Source organism: Elephantulus edwardii, unplaced genomic scaffold, assembly GCF_000299155.1.
Source record: "Elephantulus edwardii isolate Elephantulus edwardi_28Jun2011 unplaced genomic scaffold, EleEdw1.0 scaffold00138, whole genome shotgun sequence".
NCBI lineage: Eukaryota > Metazoa > Chordata > Mammalia > Macroscelidea > Macroscelididae > Elephantulus > Elephantulus edwardii.
This window is the reverse complement of record NW_006399888.1, coordinates 8,749,262-8,760,187: the sequence shown is the minus strand read 5'-3', so window position 1 is coordinate 8,760,187 and position 10,926 is coordinate 8,749,262. Positions and strand designations below refer to the sequence as shown.

The window sequence follows — 10,926 nt, the reverse complement described above, 5'->3', positions numbered from 1 at the left end:
TAATGTTTTAGAATTTTATTATTACACAAAATAATATAAAATTTGTATACATTATGTTTCATTTTGCACACAAACCAATATATGGGAGCTCTGGTGGCCTAGTGACAAGAAGCTGTGCTGCAATCCTTCAAGGCCACCAGCTGCTCCACAGGAGAAGGATGGGTAATCTGCCTCTGGCAACCTGGAGGGTCAGCTATGGGTTGGTTCTGACTCTATATTGTACAACAACAATAACAATAACAAACCAATATAAATTTTTTTAAAAAGAATATAGTTGTTTTGATTTGCATCTCTCTGATAGCTAAGGATTTTGAGCATTTCTTCATGTGTTTGCTTGCCATCTGAAGGCCCTCTCTAGTGACTCCAGCAACAAATGCCGGCGAGGTTGTGGAAAGACTGGAACTCTCATTCACTTCTTCCTAGGGACTTAATTCCTGTCAATGGCCTCCTCCTGCAGGAACATGTGTAGGCAGCGTTCGTTCCGAGCTACTGGGTGCCCAGCGATTTTGTTTATAAACTGTTCAAGGCTCTGCCTCCTTTCTTCAATGAAGGACTCCTCAAAGATCCCTTCGTCTCCTCGGAAAGGAAGCTGCCGCTTCAATGCTTTCTCTGGTAGTGGTGGAACTACAATCTTACTATCTCTTCCAGTTCATTTTTCAGCCACTCAAAATCACTGTAGCGTGGCCGTACACAGGATTCCTTCAGTTTAAAGATAGGTAGGTGAAGCACGCGCGGTCCACGCCCACAGTCTGTGGATAAGATGTCCATCTCCAGGAAGTTACTTGGTGTCCCATAAGCATCGGTCAGGTACTGCGGCTTCGAGTTAAGGCTCCCAGTGTCAGCTACTGCCCTGCCGTATCCGACATCTTTCCGAAACAGAGTGGAACAGAGGAACGGGGTGAGGGAGCAGGGGCGGTGAGGTGGTGGGGGGAAGAGGCAGGATTCTGTCACGTATATTGCTCCTCCTTCTTGCCTCACTGTTGTTGTTCAAGGTCAGCCAACGTGTGTGTGTGTGTGTGTGTGTGTGTGTGTGTGTGTGTGTGTGTGTACTGGTTGACCTTGAAGAATAACAGTTATATATATATAAAATCTGTATATCTTCCCATGGAGACATTGGTACCAAATGGGAGAGAAAGGGCAATGTGAGAGGAATAGCGACGATGAATAATTGGGTCTCTATCTCAGGTGACTTAATTGTGCCTTCAAGTCTTACTCAAACCCTATCTCATATTACCTCTTCCACTTAATGATGACGTGCTTCTGTGAATGGACAATTTTATGACTCTGCGCATCACACAACACTCAGTTCATGTTGGGAAGCTCAGGCCATATGGTAACTTAGTGGTGTGTGGTTAGGCATTCAGTCTCTGCTAATACCCAGTTACAAGTCAAAAAAGGTTTCTTAAAAGGAGAGCAGTTATCTACAGAGGATGGCAAAGCTTTACTACAAAATCCTTAAGGTGTGGACTGTGATTCTCCAATAGGAGCCTGCAACAACTCCAAACAGCATCTTTTTCTGCCACTAACGTATGAAGCACCCTTGGGTCAACTGGACCATATCGTGTAAGGGCAGAGCAGCTTGGACAGCAGCCTGAGCCTGTCACAGAGCGTTCTCCTATTCTGAACTCCATTCAGAATAGAGCTTTTGAAAAATCTCTTGATTAATAGGCTGAGCTAGTAAACTCAAATGAAGAATATATTGTCTTGAAAAGTCAAAGAAGCCTACCAGGCATAGTACTTCCTTTTCAGCTGTGAGAAGACCCAGATATAATAACGTATCCTTTAGTTTAGTACTAATATCTCACATCTCTGGTCCCCAAGAAATTTCATTAAGGCAGAAGATGCCTGAATTTCTGCTTGGGTTAATTTTTCACCTCGTAAAATGTGAATGTCTTACTGGTAAATCTAGAGGCACTGATACTTCCTCCAATCACCATCCAATCAGCCAAAAGTCATCAGTGAGATTTTTCTTTTCTTTTCTTTTTTTTTTTTTTTTGTGTGTGTGGAAGGGAAAGGTGATCAAGTTGTCTGGAGAAACAAATCTTGATGTCCCTGGGGCAAGGCAGTGAAGCTGTATTTATGGCCTTGATAGCTGAGAGCAAACTGCTCCTGATGAAAACCAGACTGGATAAAAATACATTGTTCAGATCAATATCTGTTTATCAGTTAAGATTGGAATAATCTTATCATGATACCAAAAAATAAACAAACAAAAATTTCCAAAACAACAAGAGAAACCCAACAGAAACTTTTGTTAAATCAAAACTGAGGTCCTCAAGACAAAGTCTTATCCAATTTTATAAGTGACCTACAGCAATACCATTATCTGGAATTGTTTTGTTACTGTACGTTACATCTGATTGAGGCAAAACTCATAGCTGACAATACAGCAGGTTTTCAGAGGCAATAAATTGTGCTGGAAGGGAGTGCTCATCTTTCTACCATGGAGCAGCTCAGAGATTCAAATTGCATATCTTTAGGTTGGCAGCACAACTCCTTATCACTAAGCCCAGGTTTATAGGATGTATCTGTGCTCTCCAGATCATGATTTTCCTCTTCGTGATGATCAACAGCAGTACAGCACTAGACAAACACACACACACACAGAGAGAGAGAGAGAATGCTACTGCAATTCCAAGCTGTTTTCATCCAGATAGAAAAACTCCCTGAGACTTCTATTGGATCAAATTCAATACCCTTCACACCTTCTGAGACAAGAATTCAAATAAAATTATCTGATGCTTCCCTTAGATCAATCTTTGAAAACCCTTACAGTCCAGTCAGAACAAATATTCAAGTAAATATAAATGGTCACTCCCTGTGAAGTCTAAGCATTAAACAGTGCTTCCTCAAAGTGAAAAGTAAAAGATGCTGCAGATGGAAACCAGAAAGAAAAAAAACAATAACAACAACATCAAAAAGTAACTTTCCAAGGGAAAGAACACCCATAATTGCTCAGATAGAAACCCAGAGTTCAACAAAAAGGTTACTGTTGTTATTAGCAGTTGTGGACTTGACCCTGTGTGCAGAATGACACCTTGTGAAATCTTCCACCATCCTCACAATCTCTGCTGTGCTTAAACCCATCGCTGTGGCCACTGAGTCAATCCAACTCCTTGAGAGTCTTCTCTTTTGCTGAGACTCTACCTTTTCAAGCGTGATATCCTTTTTCATGTCCTCATACTAACATTTCCAAAATATGTAAGGTGCATTTCACCATCCTAACTTCTAAGAAGCACTCTGGCTATACTTCCAAAACAGATTTGTTTTTTCTTTTAGTAGCCCAAGGTATATTCTATATTCTTTACCAGTATCACAATTCAAAGGAGTTATTATTTTTTTCATTTAACTTTTTGTTGTGATTTGGGTGAAAATTTAGAGTAAATTAATTTTTTGTTCAGCAGTCTGGACCCATTTTGTCTCATGACCATTAGCAATCCCCATGGCAACTAGCACTCATCCTAGTCCCTCCCAGGGTTTTCCGTTTCCTTATAATTCTTTCTTATTCCTTTCTATCTTCAGAATTTTGTCTTTAGGCAAATGCCACTATTTTGATGTTACATAGATAATGTATTCTAAGGAGTACATAGTTCCTGGATGTTATTATTCATCTTATGTTGTGGTTATGTGCTATTGAGTCATCTATGAAACCTAACATCCATATGTGCAACAGCTCTGAACTCTGCTCTGTCCTGAGCCAATCTCACTAACTCTAACACACCTACTCCCAGTGCCCCAGTTACTGTAACAATCCATCTCATCTCGGGTCTTCCTTTCCTGCACTGTCCCTCCACCATTCTGAGCATGTTATGTTTCTCCAAGGACCAGTTCCTCCTACCCATGTGCCCAAAGTATGTGAGACAGAGCTTCAAAATCCCAGCCTCCAAGAAGACATTTGGTTTTGCCCTCTCTAAGATATACCCATTTGTTTTCTTGGCAGTCCATGGTATGTTCAAGACTCTTCTCCAGCACCATAACTTAAAGGCATTGATCCTTCTTCTGTCATCCTTAGTCATTACCCAGCTATCTGATGCATAGCAAGTAATTGCAAAGACCATGGCCTGGATCAGGAGTACCTTAGTCTTTAGACTGGCATTGTTGCTTCTCAGACTCTGGAGAGGTCCCTGGCAGCAGATTTTCCCAATGCAATTAACTCATCTTTTGATTTCCTGACTGCTGGTGCCATAGTGTTGATTGTGGAGCTGAACAAGCTGTAATTGTTAACCACCTCAAATCTCTTCTCCGTATATCATGGAGCTGCCAATTGCCCCAGTGGTGAGAATCTTTGTCTTCTTGATGTTGAGCTTCAATCCATATTGAAGACTACAGTTTTCATCATATAGGCTTGTCAATTGTCTGGCTAAGAATCCAGCTATGAGTATAATTTATTTATTGCTGTGTAACAAATCACCCTAAAACTTGGTAGCTGAAGATGAGACTAATTTGTTTCCTGTCTTAGTTTTCTTAGGACAAGAATCCAGGAGCAGCTTAGCTGGTTGATTCTGGCTTGAGGTTGCTCACAAAGTTGCAGTCACATGTCTTCTGGGCTAAGGTCGTAGGCAGGGTACCTGGGGCGGGAGTATCTCTTTCCAAGGCTGTTTGCCCTCATGAATGGCAACTTGGTGCTGGCTGTCAGTGCAAAGTCTCAGGTCACATCTAGAGATCTCAGGACACATATCTCTTTGCAGGAGTCCTTGAGTGCCCTCACAATGTGACAGCTGACTTTCCCAAGTGAGGACTCTAACCGACCACAGTGGATGCTGCAACTCCTTTTTTGAGCCAGCTTTGGAAGTGTTCCTACTTCATTCTTCTCTGATTCAGTTTGAGAAGGGGCAACATTAAAGTGTGATAACCAGGAACTTACCTCTGCCATGGACCATCTTTCTTATTTGTGTCCAGCTTTCACATGCATATGAACCAATTTAAAATATCATGGCTGAGTCAGGTGCACCTTCGTCTTTGAAATTATGTTGCCTTTGCTTTAGAGCATTTTAAGGTCATTGGTAGCCTATTTGCCCATTTCAATATGTATTGTCTGATTTCTTAACTGTTGCTTTCATAGGTGTTAATTGTGGGTCCATGGTTGTGTGTCGTCGAATCAGAACTGATCCTAAGCTGACCCACCAGCAGTTTTTCAGAGGCAGTACTTGTAAGGAAGGAGATTGCCCAGACTTCTCCCTTGAAAAAGCTGGTGGATTCAAACTACATGACTTTGGGATTGTAGCACATCTTCTTACCATTTGTTGTTGTGTACCATAAAGTCGGAGCCGACTCATAGCCGACCCTCCAGTGAGTTTTCAGTGCCAGTAAATCACCTGAGAGGAGATTGCTTATCTTCTCTTGCAAAGCAGCTGGTGGATATGAACCATGTGCCTTTGGGATTGCAGCACAGCTTCTTACCACTAGACTACCAGAGCTCCCTTTCTTACCACTAGACCACCTAACATGAAATCCTTGACAACGTCAATTATCTTTTCATAAAATCCTGATGTTGCTTATTGGCTCAGTTGTGAGGATTTGAATTTTATGTTGAGGTATAATCCAAACTGAAGGTTCTAGTACTTAATCTTCTTCAGTAAATGTTTCAAGTTATCCTCACTTTCAGCAAGCAGGGAGTGGAACTAAAACCCTGAAAAGAAATGCCAAGTTCTCCAGACATGGGGAGGGAACAACTGAGTCCATGGGGCCCTTGGTTAATATTATCTGATCATCTCTCATCAAGAAGGGGGCACCCTGATCTTCTCTGGATCCCTTTTAAAAATCATTTTTGTAGTTTTATTAAATGTTAATGATTGACTAAGAAGTTAAAATAAAAATACAAAATTAAATTATAAAGTTTATTTCAAGAAATTATTCTCTATGCATTAATTGTTTGTTGTTGTGTACTGTAGAATCAGAACTGACCCAAAGCTGACCCTCCAGTGGGTTTTCAGAGGCAGTTAATCAAACTGGAGGAGATTGACTGTCTTTCTCCCATGAAGCAGCTAGTGGCCTTGAACCACATGCCTTCAGGATTGAAGCGCAGGTTCTTGCCATTAGGCCACTAGGGAGACTGTTAATGATTTTTTTTTTTTAAAAAAAAGGGCTCAAAGTAGTCTGGTTGCAATGAAACTTATAATGAGAAAAAGAGAGGGAAGATAGAAGATCAGCTACTGGTTAATATTAGCTTGACTGACTGAATGCTAACTAGTCCCTTTTGCTGAGATAAGTTTACCACATCACTATCTAGCCTCTGGCTTGGCTTCTAAAAATATTGGCTCTTCATTATCTCCATTCACAGGCTTTTTGAGACTTAAATTGGGAAAGCTTAGAAGGTTTTTCATGAACTCAGGAGGTAATAGATTTGTTGTAATTGTCCTCTCTAGCTGAAAATAAGAAGTTGTTTATTGTTTTTCTGTTGGAAACCAAATCAATATTTTGGTGGTTTTTATATAGTTTTTTTGTTGTTTGTTTTTTTAGTTTAATGGTTTGTGGGGTTTTTTTATGACTGTCCATTGGTATTCAGTTGATTCCAACCCATGGAAATCCCAGAGGACAGAGTAGGACCTCCTCATGGGTTTCCAGCGATGGAATCTTTAAGGTTCAGAGTTCTTGCTGATGAGAGGAGCCTATAGGTTACTACCAGGTGGTGAATTCTGAAGGAGGGTTTCTGGGCTGGCAAGATGATTACCTGAAGTAAACAGGACCAACACCTCAAAGGAAGAGAGTCCAAAGTACAGTGAAGGAGTGAATTTCATGGTCAATGTCTAAAAAGCAACTTAAATAAGAAGCAGGTCAGAAAGCATATTCAGCATATAATTGAGAGCATCAACTGGCAGTCAGAATAGAATGCAATGTGAACCATTCATAATGAGAAGATGATATGAGGTCTTAAAAAGAAATTGGTTCCAAAGTCCAGGAATTTCAGGGGTGAAGGTTCTGCTGAGATGGGTGGAGTTGCATAATTTGAAATATGGCTGGGAACTGAAGAAGGGAATGTCTATGACTATCTCAGTGTTACTTGCAGTGAGGGGCAGGGCTTTTCTGCCAACTAACAAACACTAGGCTGGAAATCGGCTTTTGCCGACGGCACATAACAACACAACAGCAGGCTGGAGAAGGCACATTCCAGTCCCTCAACTGATAACATCAATGCCCTCTTGGTCAACCAGCTGTTCTTTTCTCTTGACTTCTGAGTTCATCTGACACCGTGTACCATTTCTTCAAGCTCTTTAAGTTGTGTCTTCCCTGTTCCTCCTTTCTTTTGTTGGAGTCACATTTTCCATAGCAGATGGATTGGAGTGAAATTGTGGTGCCCGGAAGGTGAAGCTGGACATTTCCCTGAGCCCCACACAACCCCCCTGGGAGCTCCATATGTCTGTGGAATATGTCCTGACTCTACTATAAAAGTGTTTGTACTCTAAGCAAAGGGAAGGAAATAGAACATTTGAATAACCCTTTGAACAAATGATTAAGTGCTATCACACACATCTCATTTTATTCTCACAACTCAGAGACATATGAAATATCATTCATTAATTTAATTCCCAGTTGATACATGAGGCTCTTGTATTATACAGAGAATTGGCAGTGGAGATGAATATGTCATAAAACTTCCCATTCTAAATCAGACAAATCAATGTGATTTTCCCCATTACCATTAACCTCTCCTTTCCCCCTGCCGTCCACCACTGACAGCCACTAATAAGCTTTGATCTGTATACATTTGCCAGTTTGTCTTTTTATATGAGTAATGTCATAAAATATTTTTCCTTTTGTGATTAACTTATTTTAATGAGCATGTCTTCAAGTCTTCAAGCTCTATTCATATATATCTATTCCTATTTATATCTATTCCTATATCTATCTATTCCTATATCTATCTATCTACCTATCATCTATCTATCATCTATCTATCTATCTATCTATCATCTATCTATCTATCTATCTAATCTATCTATCTATCTATCTATCTATCTATCTATCTATCTATCATCTCTATTCCTATTTATATATTCCTCTATCTATCTATCTATCTATCTATCTATCTATCTATCTATCTTTCCCCCCAATTTCTTCTCCTGGCTGAGTGTCATTTTATCCTATGTATATACCACATTTTGTTTATCCATTTATCTGTTTATAAACATTTACACTGTTTCTACATGCAATGAACTTATACAGCTATTTTTATAATCTATATATATAAGCTATAATCTCTGTTTTCAAGTTTTTAGGGTATGTATCTGCAGATGAAATTGATGGTTCATATAGACTTGATGGCAAACAACCACATGGTAGTTTTAAAGAACCCTGGTTTTTACTGTTATGTGCTGTCAAGTCTCCTGTGACTCATAACGACCCTGTATGTACATTAGCTTTGCACTCTGCTCTATCCTGTGCCAATCTCTCTGTCTCCAGTACAGCTACCCCCGTTACCCCAGTTACTATGTCCATCCATCTCATCTGAAATATTCTTCTCTTGTGTTGTCCCTGTACCCTTCCAAGACTGATGTCCTTCTCCAGGGACTGGTCCCTCCTGACCATGTGCCAAAGTATGTGAGACAGAGCTTCAAAATCCTTACCTCTAAGGAGCAGACTGGTTCACCCTCTCTAGGATAAACCTGTTCATTCTCTTGGCAGTTCAGTTTTCTTCTCTGGCACCACAACTCAAAGGCATCTATTCTTCATCTGTCAACCCTAGACACTGTGCAGTTCTCTTATGCATAGAAGTAATTTTGAAGACTATGGCCTGAATCAGGCACACCTTCGTCTCCAGACTGACATCATTGCTCTTCAGCACTTTTGAGAAGTCCCTGACAGCAGCCTTCCCCAGCAATTTGTCTTTTGATTTCTTGACTGCTGGAGCCAAGAGTGTTGATTGTGCAAGCTGAAATTATTAACAATCTCTTCTCCATCTATCGTGGTGCTGCCACTTGGTCTGGTGGTGAGAAGCTTTGTCTTCTTGATGTTGACCTTCAATCCATATTGAAGACTACAGTCCTTGACTTTCTGCAGAAAACACTACAGGTTGTCTTTAGTTTCTGGGAGTGAGGTTGTAGAACATAGGTTGTTGATGAGTCTTTCTCCAATCCTGATGCAACATCCCCTCTCATAAAATCCAGCCTCCTGAATTATCTGTTCTGCACATAGATTGTAAAAGGATAGTGCATTATGTTGGTTTGGTGACATTTTGGTGAGCACCAGCACCAGCTATTCCAAGGGAGAAAGATAAACAGTCCCCTACCATCAAGATTTATGGCCTCAGAAACTTAATGAGTCAGAATTGACTGAAAGGCAGTGGATTTTGCTTTTGGCATTTTTTTGAGGCTTTGGGGATTTGATTTTTTTTTATAGTTTACGGTAGTTCTATTTTAAATTTTTTAGAAACTGCCACATAATTCTCCATAATAGCTTTACCATTTCACATTTCCATCTGCAGTGAATAAGGGTTCCAATTTCCTCAAATCCTCACCAACATTTCTTATTTTATGCTTTTATTTTATGTCTTTAGTTTCATCTTAGATATCCTAGTAGCATAATGGCATCTCATGTGGGTTTGATTTGCACCTCTTTCATGAAAAGTCTCATGATTAAAGATCGCACAGCCAGTTATAATAGCTGACCCTCCAATGGGTTTTTCAGAGGCTATAATCCTGTGGGAGGAGATTGCCCATCTTTATCCTGTGCATTTAGGTTAGTACATGTTATAAACACATCCACTTATATAACAGAGCTAACAGGGGTCAATACTTTGGAAGCTTCTTAATCATAACTGAGGGAATGAGTTGCTGGTTCTGGGATTTGAGACCACAGTTTTGAGGGACATCAAAGTCAATTATCATCATATAATCTATAAAGAATATTCTACAATATTCTACCTTGATCACTAGCAACTGGTTTGAACAGCAATATAAGGTGCAAGTATTGACCAATAGTTCTCTTTGTCCAGAACTAAGGAAAGCAAAGATATATAGAAATAATTAGTCCTAGGACTAATGAGCCATTTGAACCTCAACTTCCATGACTCCAAGACCAGAAGCAGGATGTTCCCAGCTATCAATGCTGACCATTCTAACAGTGATCACAGTAAAAGATCCTGCATAGAGGGGAAAGGTAGAGGGAGAGACCCCTAGAGACTTAAAGAAGGTTAGGCTTACTGATTTAATAGAGACTGGTGGGACCCCAGAGACTATGGTTGTTAGAATCTGGACTAAAACTCACTCCTATTGCTCAACTTTCAGCCAACCAATTAATAGGCCTATTAAAGTAACCAACAACACCAGGGAGGCACTTGTTCCTTAGAATAACCAATCATAAATGGCCAAAGAGCAGCAGGAAGGGATAGGATAGAAGAATTAACAGAAACCAAAATGACGGGAAAGAGCAATTACATTGTGAATACTGTGGTTAATGTTATAAAACAAAATGCATCTGAGTGAGTGAGTGGAAATCCAATATGCTTTGTAAACTTTTGCTCAAATCATGCTTAAAAAAAAGAAATTATAAAAATAAATAATAAAGATTGGAATAGAAAAACATGAATAGTTATATGTTGAGTCAGAACCTACTCATCAAAGGTGATCCTCCAACGAGCTTTCAAAAGCTGTAAATAGCACCTGAGGAGATTGATCCTCTTTCTCCCTCTGGAGCAGCAGGGGGATTTGAACCACATGCTTGGGGGTTGGCAGCACAGCTCCTTACCATTAAGCTTAACAGAAATAAATTGAGACTAGCAGAAAAATAAACAAAATTTTTAAAAAAAGTTTTAAAAGTTGAAGACTCTTTAGCTAGACTGGACTGGTCCTTGGAGAGGAACATCATGTTTGGCAGAGTGGAGGGGCGGTGCAGGAGAGGAAGACCTTCGATGAGATGGATCAATTTCTGTGACTGGAGTGGTGGGAATGAGTGCGTTTGAGATGATGAGGTTGGCACAGGACAGAACAG

At 40.1% G+C, this 10,926-nt stretch overlaps 1 pseudogene; it reads right to left on the bottom strand.

The window, feature by feature from the left end:
* Nucleotides 1-10,926, bottom strand: part of LOC102873948 — a 64,926-nt pseudogene that overhangs the window by 24,304 nt on the left and 29,696 nt on the right.